The sequence below is a fragment of the Pseudophryne corroboree genome, chromosome 9 (assembly GCF_028390025.1).
Source record: "Pseudophryne corroboree isolate aPseCor3 chromosome 9, aPseCor3.hap2, whole genome shotgun sequence".
NCBI classification, from domain to species: domain Eukaryota; kingdom Metazoa; phylum Chordata; class Amphibia; order Anura; family Myobatrachidae; genus Pseudophryne; species Pseudophryne corroboree.
Genome location: NC_086452.1, coordinates 187,853,731 through 187,869,254, shown reverse-complemented (window position 1 = coordinate 187,869,254; position 15,524 = coordinate 187,853,731). Strand labels below are relative to the sequence as shown.

At 42.4% G+C, this 15,524-nt stretch overlaps 2 pseudogenes; one reads left to right on the top strand and one right to left on the bottom strand.

Moving 5' to 3' along the window:
* Positions 1 to 4,404: 4,404 nt before the first annotated feature.
* LOC134958988 (5S ribosomal RNA) lies at positions 4,405 to 4,523 on the bottom strand (annotated as a pseudogene).
* Positions 4,524 to 7,237: 2,714 nt separating this feature from the next.
* On the top strand, positions 7,238 to 7,356 carry LOC134958987 (5S ribosomal RNA; annotated as a pseudogene).
* The last annotated feature ends 8,168 nt before the right edge of the window (positions 7,357 to 15,524 follow it).

The following is a 15,524-nucleotide window of genomic DNA, read 5'->3' as shown; positions in this document are numbered from 1 at the left end:
TGAAATAAAAGCACACTGGTCCTGTATGCTATGAAAATACAGGGGTGCTGTCCAAGTCTTGTATGCTGTAAAAATTCAAGAGTGCCTCTGTTGATCAAATCAAAGTACACTGGTCCTGTATACTGTAAAAATATAGGGGTGCTGCTAGTAAAATAATATTACACTGGCCCTGTATGCTGTAAAAATTCGGGGGTGCTTATGTTGTTCAAATAAAGGCACACTGGTCCTGTATGCAGTAAAAATATAGGGGTGCTGCTGTTAAAATAATAATACTCTGGCCCAGTATGCTGTAAAAATTCAGGGGTGCTTCTGTTGTTCAAATAAAAGCACACTGATCATGTATGCAGTAAAATTACAGGGGTGCAGTGAAATATCTATGTACACTAGTCTTGTCTTGTATGCTGTAAAATTTCAGGGGTGCGGTTGTTAAAATAAAAGCACACTGGTCCTGTATGCTGTAAAAATACAGGGGTGCAGTGAAATCAATGTGCACTGGCCCTGTTTTGTATGTTGGAAAAAATCAGGGGTTCAGTTGTTAAAATAAAAGCACACTGATCCTGTATGCTGTAAAAATATAGGGGTGCTGCTGTTAAAATAATATTACAATGGCCTTGTATGCTGGAAAAATTCAGGGGTACAGTAAAATCAATGTACACTGGCCTTGTCTTGTATGCTGTAAAAAATTCAGGGGTGCAGTTGTTAAAATAAAAGCACACTGTTCCTGTATGCTGTAAAAATATAGGGGTGCTGGTGTTAAAATAATATTACACTGGCCTTGTATGCTGTAAAAATTCAGGGGTACAGTAAAATCAATGTACACTGGCCTTGTCTTCTATGCTGTAAAAAATTCAGGGGTGCAGTTGTTAAAATAAAAGCACACTGGTCCTGTATGCTGTAAAAATATAGGAATGCTGCTTTTAAAATAATATTACACTGGCCCTGTATGCTGTAAAAATTCAGGGGTGCAGTTGTTAAAATAAAAGCACACTGGTCCTGTATGCTGTAAAAATACAGGGGTGCAGTGAAAATAAATGTACACTGGCCTTGTCTTGTATGCTGTAAAATTACAGGGGTGTTGTGAAAATATAGGGGTGCTGGCACTGTCCGCGGTTGTGATGTCTAGGCCTGACCTTCACAACACTGTATGGGAAGAGGAGGCTCCTAAAACCATTTGCACACCCTCTGCAAGTGCTGGGAAGAGCACCGCCAGTACAGTTGCTGATATTGAGATTGAGGATGTCACTTTAGAAGTACACCAGGATGAGGAGGATATGGGTGTAGCTGGCGCTGCGGAGGAAGTTGACAATGAGGATTCTGATGGTGATGTGGTTAGTTTGAATAAGGCACCAGTGGAGACGGTTGTTGGCCATGGGATGAAAAAGCCCATTGTCATGCCTGGGCAAAATACCCAAAAAGCCACCTCTTCAATGTGGAATTACTTCTCCACAAATCCAGACAACAGGTGTCAAGACATCTGTTGTATTTGTCCATCCATAATAAGTTAACCAGCTAGGAATATCCTCCCTTATACATCACCTGCAGCACATTTATCATAAGACATTGTCAAGTTCCGAAACTTTGGGTAATAGCGTAAGCAGTCCACTGACACCTAAATGATGTGGTTTTGTTTGCATATTATTTCTCTGTAAGGATGACGATGTAAACACTAAAGGGTGTGGGGGAATCTGAGGATGAGGATGACATCTTGCCACTGTAGAGCCAGTTTGTACAAGGAGAGATTAATTGCTTCTTTTTTGGTGGGGGCACAAACAAACCAATCATTTCAGCCACAGTCGTGGCAGACCCTGTCGCTAAAATAATTGGTTTGCTAAAGTGTGCATGTCCTGTTTATACAACATAAGGGTGGGGGGAGGGCTAAAGGACAATTCCATCTTGCATGTCTTTTTTTGCCACATCATGCCAGGGATGCTGCCCTACATGGGGTGCTGCCTCTCTGCCATATTAGTCCAGGGGTGCCGCCCCACTGCCGTTTAAGTCCAAGGGTACTGTTGCCTGTCTACTGTGCTGTGTAATTCTTCAGGGGTGCTGCCTATGCTGTATAAGTCAAGGGGTGCTGCCGTATATTTCCAGGGGAGCTGATGTACTTGATCCTAGGTTTAAATGAAAGCCTAGGGCAGATATGAAACAAGCTTCAACATCACAAACAGATTTGTGAAAACATAACCGCAAAGGTGGAAATGGAAATTGCCAAAGTGTTTTTAAATAAAGTGGGGAGAGACTACATTTGTGGCCAAAGTCAGTGTGATTTAGAGGAGTTTGAATCATAATCCAGCGCAACTGCTGGAGAGGTAAAAGTGATATGTTCTGCCGGAGCATTAGAGAGAGGTTCTTCTCAATTATTTCATGTTAGGGACTCACTCAAATGAATGGCTCCAATTAGCCAACCTTAATTTTGATTTATTATTTATGTCTCACATTTTGGGATTATTTATTTAGAAGATGCGCATTTGTTGTACAGTGATCTTCTTTTCCTAAGTGCTGCGTAGGGTTATTGCAAGACCTTGCGGTGTTAGAAGAAAAGTTTCAGTGATCTTGCATTGCATCAGCTTTCCATTGCACTGCAGCACTAGATGGGCCAGGAGCTCCTGTGAGGGACAAACAGTTACTGAATAAGTGTAGCTGGGGGTGTGCTCTGCGCTCCCTAAAAATGTCTATCTATGTGTTTGTGTGACCGAGCAGCCCAGGTTTGGAATAGGAAACTCTTTTCGTTTGTTTCCTTGTTTCACAATATCTAGGGGGGGGGGGACCAACCTTTGGCGCTACTGGTTAACAGTTGAAACTGTAAGGTGATACAGATTCTGATGTGTATAATTAGGCAATATTAAAAATTAAAAATTAAAAATTAAGAGTATGGAGGCAGTGGGATGTGTCTAAATTGCAGATTGTTTATTTGGTGCAATGTTTAAAAATATGGTTCTGAGTGCTCTTATGCGTTCAGTATCTTGTTTGCAATGAGAATTTAGCTAACAAAAAATTGACAAACATATATATATATTGATACTAAATACCAGTTAAAATCTAATGGTGTTAAACATGTTAAACACGTTAAAAAACGTAATAAAACACTGTGTTTAAAATAAAAGGAAAAGAATGAGAGTAAAAGGAGACCGGTCCCTTTCTTTTTTTAGGGTAATTTGTAAGAAGTCCCGGCAGGGTTAATTGCCGTTGCACAGAGGTCCGGTTCAAAAAGAGTTTCTGGTAATCGGTGAAGGCAGTTTTGCAGTTTGTAGTCACAGTAAAAAAGTGATCAGCTTACGTGTCTTCACCCTAATCAGGGCTGGGGAGTCCGTGTGTGTCTGGACGGTGCTGCAGGTGTTCTGTCTTCCGTAGCCGTGGTTTGTTACAGGCGCCTGTAACTCCGGTTCCCTTGATGTTGTCTCGCCGGCGTCTTCCAGGGAATCGGGATCTCCAGGTTTCGGGTGGACAAAAAGGGGGGCGTGGTCCAACGCGTTTCACTCGGCCAATGATGCTGTGCTTCGTCAGGGACAGTTGTGATGACGTGTGTCTCGGGCTGTCTTAAATAGGATTGAGTCTGCTGTAATTGATTTCCTTTCAATTAGTGCAATTGGCATTTTTATTGTAAGGGCTGTCTTTCTTTGAAGTATTGTCTTCTGTTTGTTTAATAGTGATCTATTTTCGGATTCATTTTTCTTCGTGCACATTACTTTGTTACATTAGAAGGCAAGTTTCCTGATACAATCTGTTAATCTGGAACAAAGTATCTAACGTGGTGTTGTTTTCCTAGAAAAGTTTATAGTTGGAGTGGTGCTGTTATAAACGAATAAATATTATATTATTTCTACTGAATAGGTGCCTAGACAGATAGTGCAGTGATATCACAGGAAATGACCTGTTTCTTTATTATTAATAGGTCTATAATTCATAAATTTAAGAGACATGGACAATACGGTGGCATCCCAGAGAGTAATGGTGTTGTTTTTAGCACGTGTTATTTCTAATAGGTGCATTTTTAAAAATATAGTATATCCGTTGTGGATGTGGAAAATGATCTTCAAAAATGTTGTTTTATTATTTAATTAGCGAGCAGATAAGCAATAATAGTTATACTGTCTAATTGGTGGAGCTGTCGATAATTGATGTTTGTTTGATTAAAAAAATATTATGTTTATTTAGTGGCTATAATAGGCAGTAATAGTTATACTGTCTATTAGGTGGAGCTGTCAATAATTGATGTTCGTTTGATTAAAAATATATTTTATTTATTCTTCTTTGTTTGGTCATGCGTATTTCTGATTTATTGTTCCTGATTTCTTTGTTTTTCTAAGTTTTAAACCTGAATGTTTCTCCTGGTGGGTTAATCATTTTTCCACTTGTGTCCCAGGTGGGTTGTCCCACATCACCACCAAGGTGCTGTCGCAGGTGACATTACTGCACCTAGGGTTCATAGATGGTCCCCCGATCTATTACTTGCTAGGCCCAAACCTCTTTACTTCCGAGTTCGGAATGGGATCGGGTGGTTTGTGAATGGTATGGCAGTATTTCACTTGATGGCAACCCTGGTGGTGTGGGGGTGTCCTGTCTGGAATTTCTGTGGTATTGGTTAGTCCCCCAAGAAACTGCTGAGCTCAAAGTCTATATTTAGACCCTTTGGCGCTAGGGTCTGCATATTGTATATCCACTTTGTCTCCTCTCTGGACATAGTTTTGATGTAGTCTCCACCCCGCCAAGGTGTCTTTACTTTCCTAATTGCTAAGAAATTTAAAAGGCTTCCATCATGCTTATGCTTCTTTTTGAAGTGATCTGAAATGCTGTGTGTCTCTATTTCATTGTCAATATTCCTTAGATGTTCGCTTATTCTTGTTTTTAGGCTTCTTGTGGTCCGTCCTATATATTGTAGGTTGCAAGGGCAGGTTATCAAATATATTACTCCTGTTGTGTCGCAGGTCATTTTGTCTTTTATTTTGAAGATTTCTTTGGTTTCGTTCGATATAAAGTTATTTATTGGTTTGGTGCTTCTCCGTTTGCACGTTTTGCATGCTTTACATCTTGTGCAGTGATAGAATCCAGGTGTATTGTCATTTATCCAAGTTCTTTCTTCCTTCTTTTTCTCTTCTGGTAGAAAGCTAGATACTAATTCTTGTTTTATGTTAGGTGCTTTTCTGTAAACCAACCTTGGGCGGTCTTGTGTGTATTCTTTGATTTCCTCATCACGTCTGAGTAGATGCCAGTTCTTGTTGATTATTTTTTCAAAGTGTTTGTGCTGACTGTTATAGTTGGTGATGAAAATTACTTCTTTCAGTTCCTGGTTGTTCCTTTCTTTGTATTTGAGGAGATCTTCCCTTTTTGTTTCTTTTGCTACTTCTATAGCTTTATGAACGGTGTCTTTGTCGTAGTTCCTATCAAGAAATTTCTCTTCTAATGTCCGGATTTGGTCCTCAAAGATGATGTTTTTGGAACAATTCCTCTTGAATCTTTTGAATTGCCCCCCAGGTATTCCTCGTAGCCAGTTTTTATGATGGTTGCTGGTTGCTGGTATGTAGTTGTTGCAGTCCACGGGCTTGATAAAGATCTTTGTCTGTATTGTTCTGTTTTCAATGTAAATTGTTAAGTCCAGAAAATTGATTGTTTCGCAACTGTGTGTTTCTGTAAATTCCAAATTCAGATTGTTGGTGTTGATATATTTTGAGAATTCCATGAGTTTGTTGAGTGGTCCTGTCCAGATGACTATGATGTCATCGATGTAGCGTTTCCAAAGTGCTATGTGTCCTAATAGGCTGTTATTATTCCAAATGTAGTCTTCCTCCCACTGCGCCATAAATAGATTCGCGTAACTTGGTGCGAATTTCGTACCCATAGCGGTCCCGCGGACTTGTCTGTAGTGGGTCTTATTGTACCAGAATACGTTGTGGTTAAGAATGAATTGTATACCTTCTATCACGAAATTTATCTGTTCTTCTGGTAGGTCTGATTGGTTTCCTAGGATTTGTGTAATGGCCATACATCCATTCTGGTGGTCTATACATGTGTATAATGATTTTACGTCGTAAGTTACTAAGATGTAGTTGTCCTTTTATTTTTTACCAAAAATCCATAAGGACACCACCAACCCACCAGGCCGACCAATAGTATCAGGAATTGGATCACTCACCACTCATTTATCAGAATACATAGATAACATATTACAGGGAACAGTAACCACACAAAGAAGCTATCTCAGAGACACCACTCAAATATTGAAATTACTGGACGAAATAAAATGGGAGGACAACTACATCTTAGTAACTTACGACTGGCTACGAGGAATACCTGGGGGGCAATTCAAAAGATTCAAGAGGAATTGTTCCAAAAACATCATCTTTGAGGACCAAATCCGGACATTAGAAGAGAAATTTCTTGATAGGAACTACGACAAAGACACCGTTCATAAAGCTATAGAAGTAGCAAAAGAAACAAAAAGGGAAGATCTCCTCAAATACAAAGAAAGGAACAACCAGGAACTGAAAGAAGTAATTTTCATCACCAACTATAACAGTCAGCACAAACACTTTGAAAAAATAATCAACAAGAACTGGCATCTACTCAGACGTGATGAGGAAATCAAAGAATACACACAAGACCGCCCAAGGTTGGTTTACAGAAAAGCACCTAACATAAAACAAGAATTAGTATCTAGCTTTCTACCGGAAGAGAAAAAGAAGGAAGAAAGAACTTGGATAAATGACAATACACCTGGATTCTATCACTGCACAAGATGTAAAGCATGCAAAACGTGCAAACGGAGAAGCACCAAACCAATAAATAACTTTATATCGAACGAAACCAAAGAAATCTTCAAAATAAAAGACAAAATGACCTGCGACACAACAGGAGTAATATATTTGATAACCTGCCCTTGCAACCTACAATATATAGGACGGACCACAAGAAGCCTAAAAACAAGGATAAGCGAACATCTAAGGAATATTGACAATGAAATAGAGACACACAGCATTTCAGATCACTTCAAAAAGAAGCATAAGCATGATGGAAGCCTTTTAAATTTCTTAGCAATTAGGAAAGTAAAGACACCTTGGCGGGGTGGAGACTACATCAAAACTATGTCCAGAGAGGAGACAAAGTGGATATACAATATGCAGACCCTAGCGCCAAAGGGTCTAAATATAGACTTTGAGCTCAGCAGTTTCTTGGGGGACTAACCAATACCACAGAAATTCCAGACAGGACACCCCCACACCACCAGGGTTGCCATCAAGTGAAATACTGCCATACCATTCACAAACCACCCGATCCCATTCCGAACTCGGAAGTAAAGAGGTTTGGGCCTAGCAAGTAATAGATCGGGGGACCATCTATGAACCCTAGGTGCAGTAATGTCACCTGCGACAGCACCTTGGTGGTGATGTGGGACAACCCACCTGGGACACAAGTGGAAAAATGATTAACCCACCAGGAGAAACATTCAGGTTTAAAACTTAGAAAAACCAAGAAATCAGGAACAATAAATCAGAAATACGCATGACCAAACAAAGAAGAATAAATAAAATATATTTTTAATCAAACGAACATCAATTATTGACAGCTCCACCTAATAGACAGTATAACTATTACTGCCTATTATAGCCACTAAATAAACATAATATTTTTTTAATCAAACAAACATCAATTATCGACAGCTCCACCAATTAGACAGTATAACTATTATTGCTTATCTGCTCGCTAATTAAATAATAAAACAACATTTTTGAAGATCATTTTCCACATCCACAACGGATATACTATATTTTTAAAAATGCACCTATTAGAAATAACACGTGCTAAAAACAACACCATTACTCTCTGGGATGCCACCGTATTGTCCATGTCTCTTAAATTTATGAATTATAGACCTATTAATAATAAAGAAACAGGTCATTTCCTGTGATATCACTGCACTATCTGTCTAGGCACCTATTCAGTAGAAATAATATAATATTTATTCGTTTATAACAGCACCACTCCAACTATAAACTTTTCTAGGAAAACAACACCACGTTAGATACTTTGTTCCAGATTAACAGATTGTATCAGGAAACTTGCCTTCTAATGTAACAAAGTAATGTGCACGAAGAAAAATGAATCTGAAAATAGATCACTATTAAACAAACAGAAGACAATACTTCAAAGAAAGACAGCCCTTACAATAAAAATGCCAATTGCACTAATTGAAAGGAAATCAATTACAGCAGACTCAATCCTATTTAAGACAGCCCGAGACACACGTCATCACAACTGTCCCTGACGAAGCACGGCATCATTGGCCGAGTGAAACGCGTTGGACCACGCCCCCCTTTTTGTCCACCCGAAACCTGGAGATCCCGATTCCCTGGAAGACGCCGGCGAGACAACATCAAGGGAACCGGAGTTACAGGCGCCTGTAACAAACCACGGCTACGGAAGACAGAACACCTGCAGCACCGTCCAGACACACACGGACTCCCCAGCCCTGATTAGGGTGAAGACACGTAAGCTGATCACTTTTTTACTGTGACTACAAACTGCAAAACTGCCTTCACCGATTACCAGAAACTCTTTTTGAACCGGACCTCTGTGCAACGGCAATTAACCCTGCCGGGACTTCTTACAAATTACCCTAAAAAAAGAAAGGGACCGGTCTCCTTTTACTCTCATTCTTTTCCTTTTATTTTAAACACAGTGTTTTATTACGTTTTTTAACGTGTTTAACATGTTTAACACCATTAGATTTTAACTGGTATTTAGTATCAATATATATATGTTTGTCAATTTTTTGTTAGCTAAATTCTCATTGCAAACAAGATACTGAACGCATAAGAGCACTCAGAACCATATTTTTAAACATTGCACCAAATAAACAATCTGCAATTTAGACACATCCCACTGCCTCCATACTCTTAATTTTTAATTTTTAATATTGCCTAATTATACACATCAGAATCTGTATCACCTTACAGTTTCAACTGTTAACCAGTAGCGCCAAAGGTTGGTCCACCCCCCCTAGTTACTGAATAAGGCCTAGTATAGAGTCTCATGGTGGCTTACAGCCAGGAAGATGTCTGGCATGCCAGGCTGAGGCATGCTGTGGGCACAGAGGTTAGCATTGCTTCCTCCCACAGTCCTACTTATAGTATGAAATGAGTTTCGACTGTAGAGTGGTAAGCTCCACTAGGGCAGGGACTCAATAACAAAAAATTCACTGCACAGCCGTGCTTAGTACTTTACCGAACCCACCCGAACTCAACTTGCCCCATCCGGGGCTGCTGTGGATGCTCAGGAGGGGCTGCTAAAACATCTAAGGGGCTACTTTATTGTTAGTGCCAGGAGGTGCACGTCCCGGCCGTTGCCTAGGAGTCAGGATGTCATGCCTCCCGCTGACCCCCGTCCGGCGCCTAGCAACAGGCGGATGCAGAGTGCAAGGTCTTCTGGTCCCCGCCCGGCGCCTAGCAACAGGCAAACGCTGGGCGCTGAGAGATGCCGGATCCCTAGCAACGGGGACGCTGGAAGCAGATGGCGTTCCCCGTTGCTGGGTAACTAAGTACCCAGTTGTTGTATAGGGACATGCAGCAGGGCAGCTGCAAAGTACTTGGTAATTAGGGGGTTTTGCGGTTATTGGTGCAGCTCCACTTATATTTCCTTCCTGGTCACTCCCAAAACGCTGGTGATAGTTCCTGCTTCTATTTGAACCTGTCAGTTCATAGGAGGTCCTGTCAGCCTGGAGACCTTGCTTGATTGATTACCTGACCAAATCCAGCCAGCCTTGTCTTCAGGTTTTGTGGAGTATCCACACAAACATTTCTTTACTAACATTTCTATTTATAACATCACTGAGCATTGTTGCTCTCACTGTTTATTTGCTTTATTTGCTCGTGTATTTAGTGTTGCAGGTTTTAGTTAGCCTTACCCTTACTCAGTTGCAGTCTCGGTTGGTGCCTTGTTACCTTGTAAGACCTGGGGGCATAGGAGTCTGGGCAGACCTAATTCGTCCATTCAAACGCGGCTTTTAAAGGAGAAGACTAGCTCTGCAGGCACCAACCAACCACTGGGAGGAGTAACAGAGTAAGGGGTAGAGCACGAGTGGCTGCGGTCATCCATTCTAGCCGCAGCTTTACCCGTGAGTACTGGAACTCCCCGGTTGCCGCATACTCCCTTGAGTTCCAGGTACTCAGTTCATAACATATATTTAAAAATAAAATAGGAATTAAATAAACAAGACACAAAGGTCTGCTCACATGCGTGTAACTGGGAGCTGTAAAAAACAAAAATAAGGCATCTGCCACAAAATATGTAAATACAAATGCAATAAAAAATGGAAAAAGAGAAGCCCACAAAATTTTCACAAAATAAGTCTCCAGACTCCATGGAGGGGAAAATATCTAATCTTGATTCTGTGGTATACACTAGTTTATTTGCATCCCAGCATTAAATCCAAGATTATCTTAATTTCTGAAAATGGAGAAGGGGGTACAAATTTGGAGGCTTTGGCCCCTAGTTTTTTCAGTTTGTCCAGTAATGTGGTAATAATTATATATTTGCTTGGTTGAATTTCTTTCTGTTCCACACCAATATAGGAGTGGAGGTGAAAGCCTGTGTGTTGTTCCTGATTGCGTGTGCCTCTCTAATTTTTTATCATTTTCTGGACACTCTCCTCTTCCTCTTGCCTCTTCTATTAATGTGAAAAGTCATCAAAGAAGGAGGTGGTATGTTTGTAGCTAGCTACGATTCGAAGAACTTGGTGAGATTTTTCCAGGGGGACCACCTGTCGCTGAAATGATGGGTTTATTAAACTGTGCATGTCCTGTTTAAACAACACATGGGTGGGTGGGAGCCTGAAAGGGTGGTTTTAGCAAAACCAATTTAGATCCAAAACACGAGCGGGGATCCAGATCCAAAACCAAAACACGAAAAGTCTCTAATACACAGTGTATGTTGGGTTCGAAATGCCGGCGGTCGAGACGCCGGAGGTCAGAATACAGACCGCAGTACCACGACAGCGAGAATCCTGACAGGGGAAAGTAAGTATATTTACATTCTCCCAATGACCTCCTAACCCTCCCTTCCCGCAGCCTAACCCTAACCCTCCCCGGGGGTATATATATGGCTACTGTTCTAATTTAACAAAAAAAAAAAAAATATTTGGTAATACCTGGTTTTGCTTCTCTAAAATGTGCCATCTCAGGATGGAGTAAGGATGCTGATGATGGGAGGAAAGCAGGTAAGATGACTGTCTCCCCGCCTCCTCCCTGCTCTCTCCGCCCCTTTTGTTACAAAAGTGAATCATAAGCGACCCACAAGTAAAGGTGGGTCAGAGGTGCACCAATGAAAGCTGCCCCACGAGCTAAAGCCAGGGTGGCAGCAGTGAGCAGAAGCTCCATTGTGCTGAGGGGGCACCCGGACAGTCACGACTGTGCTTCATATCCCAGGGTAAAGGTGCTGCCAGTCTCCAGGAGGGCAAAGTGCTGCCCGGATAGAGGGGAGAGCTGCAGCTAACATACCCCCACCCCCTAAATCCAAATGCCTGTAGCAGCTCCCGGTGATGTGCTGCCCGGCGGTGCCCAATGTGCATGAGGCATGGTTGCACAACAGAGCCTCACTTGGGTCCATTTGTTGCGAAGTCACCAGCAGCTCTGCTGGTTAAAAAACCCGGCACGTGATCTGGGTGCAGGATTCCGGGGGGCACAGTGAGAGCAACGTGGCAGCCCTGGCAGCAGAAGCGGTATACATAACTTGGTGCTCGCGGCTGTTAGAGGCGGACCCGCGGTGGAGCTGTGACACAGACGCCGGCTTCTCCTTGGAGCACTGGTGAAGCCACGCCTCCCGAGTCCACCTCTCACAGCTGCGGTTGTCACTCACCACTGGTCCTAGCACTGGTCCTAGCAAGGCTCTGGTACGCAGCGATGTTCCAGCTCTCTGGCCGCCTGCTCAAGTCATTAGCAGGCGGTCCGGCCAAAAGAGAGGAGGTGGCCAGCAGAGTGTCAGCGTGTGCATGCAATCTCTGCTGCGCCTTGCCTCCTCTGCAAGTGACCTTTTGTATATGGTGGCTGGTCCCTGCTCCAGGACCAGCCAACCGTGTGTCTCTGCTGCTGTGAACCAGGCGGTCGCCCCCCCTTCATCCACCGAGCCCACTCCATGCTTCCCTAATTTAAATCTATCTGGAGTTCCATAGTAGCACAGAGGAGCTAAGAATGAAAGACACACCTTACTCAAGGTAAGCTCATGTGGAGTCAGTAAGATGTTCTAATGTTATTATGGGGAATGGGGGCTGTAGTGTAGTTATGTAGTGTAGTATATAGAGTATGTAGTGCAGTGTATAGTAACATGTAGTGTAGTAATTTAGTGCAGCGTATAGGTGGTTATAGTGTAGTAATGTAGTGCAGTGTACATGTATTGTAGTGATGTAGCGCAGTGTGGCGTATAGGTGGATGTTTAGTGATGTAGTGCAACCTACAGGGGAATGTAGTGTAGTGATGTAGTGTAATGATGCAGTGCAGTGACGTTGTGCAATGTATGGGGACAAACAGGGGGAATGTAGTGGAAGACGCTGTTGGGGAGGCCATGTGACAGAAGTTAAGCATATCTGGGGCACACAGTGGACATGTGGAGAACACGCTGCTGCGTGCCATATGACAGATGCTTAGGGCATTTGGGACATACAGGGGGGCAATATATTCTAATAGTATCCACTTTTTTCTAGCTAAGAGTGGCCCACTTTCCCTGTCACAGTTACATGTGTTTTATATATTTTTCACCATTATGTAGTACATAGGGGCCTTACAAACGTTAGGGCCTGCAATATATTTAGTTATGTTTCTGAACCTGCTTGTTGTAATGTGGTATAAAATTAACTGGAGGACACTATAATGCTGCATAATATATACTGGGGCACTGTAATGTGGCACAGTATGAAGCAGAGCCACTACAGTGTTGCATAATATGAACTGGGGATACTGTGTACCGGCAGCCCTACAATACACATATATATATATATATATTATATATATATACACACACACACACACACACACACACAAGTATATATATATATATATATAAATATATACACTAGGGTAACTGCTGCTGGGTCCCTTAAGTCATTTCTGTATTAGCTTAGGGCGGCTGGAACCCTTAATTAGGCCCTGGTGTAATGTCACTATAATTTACATACATCTTGCTGTGATCTCCAGGGTTTTCATTTCATATTGCATGAGGGGTGAGCCTACATGAATGACTGCATAACTTTACAGTTTGTGAACATGAAGCCATACGATATTTACCTCAACAAACTGCACAGTTTTTATGAATAGACCCCTTAAAGAGGTCCTAACAGCAATCGTCTAAGTTATAGAGGTGATTATTTATATTAATCGAGAAAAATCAATCTGCATTAAAGAGGTTTGACAGTTTCACTTACGGAGGTTTTTTGGTGCAAAAATGCAGATACTTCACAATTAGTCCCAGTCTTAGAGGTTTCCCACTTATCCAGGTTTGAGTGTGTGTAGATTCTCTCTCTCTCTCTGGGGGTAATTCAGAACTGATCGCTCGCTAGCTGTTTTTGCAGTCCTGCGTTCGCATAGTCGCCGCCTACCGGGGAGTGTATTTTAGCTGTACAAGTGTGCGATCGCATGTGCAGCCGAGTCGTACAAAAAAAACTTTGTGCAGTTTCTGAGTTGCCCAGGACTTACTCAGCTGCTGCGATCACATCAGCCTGTCTGGGGCCGGAATTGACATCAGACACCCACCCTGCAAACGCTTGGACACATCTGTGTTTTTCCAACCACTCCCTGAAAACGGTCAGTTACCACCCACAAACGCTTTCTTCCTGTCAATCTCCTTGTGATTAGCTGTGCGAATGGATTCTTCGTAAAACCCATCGCACAGCAATGATCCGCTTTGCACCTGTTCGACATGCCTGCGCATTGCGGTGCATACGCATGCGCAGTTCTGACCTGATTGCAGCGCTGCAAAAAACGCTAGCGAGCAATCAGGTCTGAATTACCTCCCTATCTCTCTCTCTCACTCTCTCTCTCTCTCTCTCTCTATATATATATATATATATATATATATATATATATTTCTAAGAATAGAGGATGAAGGAAAAGCTGCTCATAGTGCAGACTGCTTGTTTATTGATAAATTTAAAACAGCATCCGAACAGAACAATTTAAAAATCTCGTACCATATAGCTCACAGTGTGGGCTGATTACCACATGGTTAGATCATAATCCACCAGTATAAGCTGCATACCCTCACGCCCCCGCCTGGGACCTCACAACACGCCGCCGGCTTCGGCCATGACCCATCGGGACACCTCTCCGGGATGGACGGTCGGAGCAGCTACACAGGTGGACACCGTTGGTCAGACAGGCCATGCCCCAATGCATTTCATATCACACTTCGTCAGGAGTATATACACACACAGTTGTAGAATGAATCTAGGTGGCATTGGTAAGCCACTATATCTGTGCTCTGATGGTGGGATCTACCCGAATCAGCTTAAAATGGATTTTACCACGCCTATCTGCTGCTCTGTGGGTACAGCCTAGGTAGGTCTGTGGCAATCAAGGCAGCTTTACAAGCCTGTAGCCATTATCTACAAGAACCAGTCAGGACACAGGGCCTAATTCAGACATGATTGCTAGCAAGCAATTTTTGCACTGCTGCGATCAGATAGTCGTCGCCTACAGGGGGAGGGTATTTTAGCTGTGCTAAAGTGCGAACGCATGTGTAGCAGAGCTGTACAAACAGATTTTGTGCAGTCTATGTACAGCCCAGGAGTTACTCAGCCGCTGCGATCACATCAGCCTGTCCGGGACCAGAATTGACGTCATGTACCCTCCCTGCAAACGCATGGACACTCCTGCATTTTTCCAGACACTCCCTGAAAACGGTCAGTTGACACCCACAAATGCCTTCTTCCAGCCAATCTCCTTGCGATCGCCCGTGCAAACGGATCTGTCGCACAAACCAATCACTGAGCGGCGATCCGCTTTGTACCCGTGCGATGCACCTGCACATTGCAGTGCATACACATGCGCAGTTTGGACCTGATCGTCCGCTGTGCAAAAACGCACAGCAGCGATCAGATCTGAATTACTTCAGCAGACAACTGTAGCTGCCTTTGCAAAGAGGGCTGAAGAAGGGAGGAGTGCCCTGAATGGGGGCTAGGTTGTTAATTATTTTCTTTTCTTTAGTATTTACTTTATGCTGGCAACATTAAATCATAGTTTATTTATGAAAACTCTTAAAAGCTCAATTTTATGGTATGTGCAAACTGTCTTTAAAGAGTGTCTTTATGTTGCAGAATTTATTCTGTCACTCAATACTTTCTGTACAGTAATATAAAACCCCATGTACGAGGAATGCCAATTTTGCGGAATTTCTCTGCATGAGAGAGTTAGCGCTACTGTAGCTTGAAAAAAACCTTCAGAAATTCTTCAGACCACGTCTCAGGGTTATGTTTACTAAGGGACAGTTATGCTATTTTGGGTGTTTATTCATTGGTTTTGCACTACACTCAGTTAATAAAACTA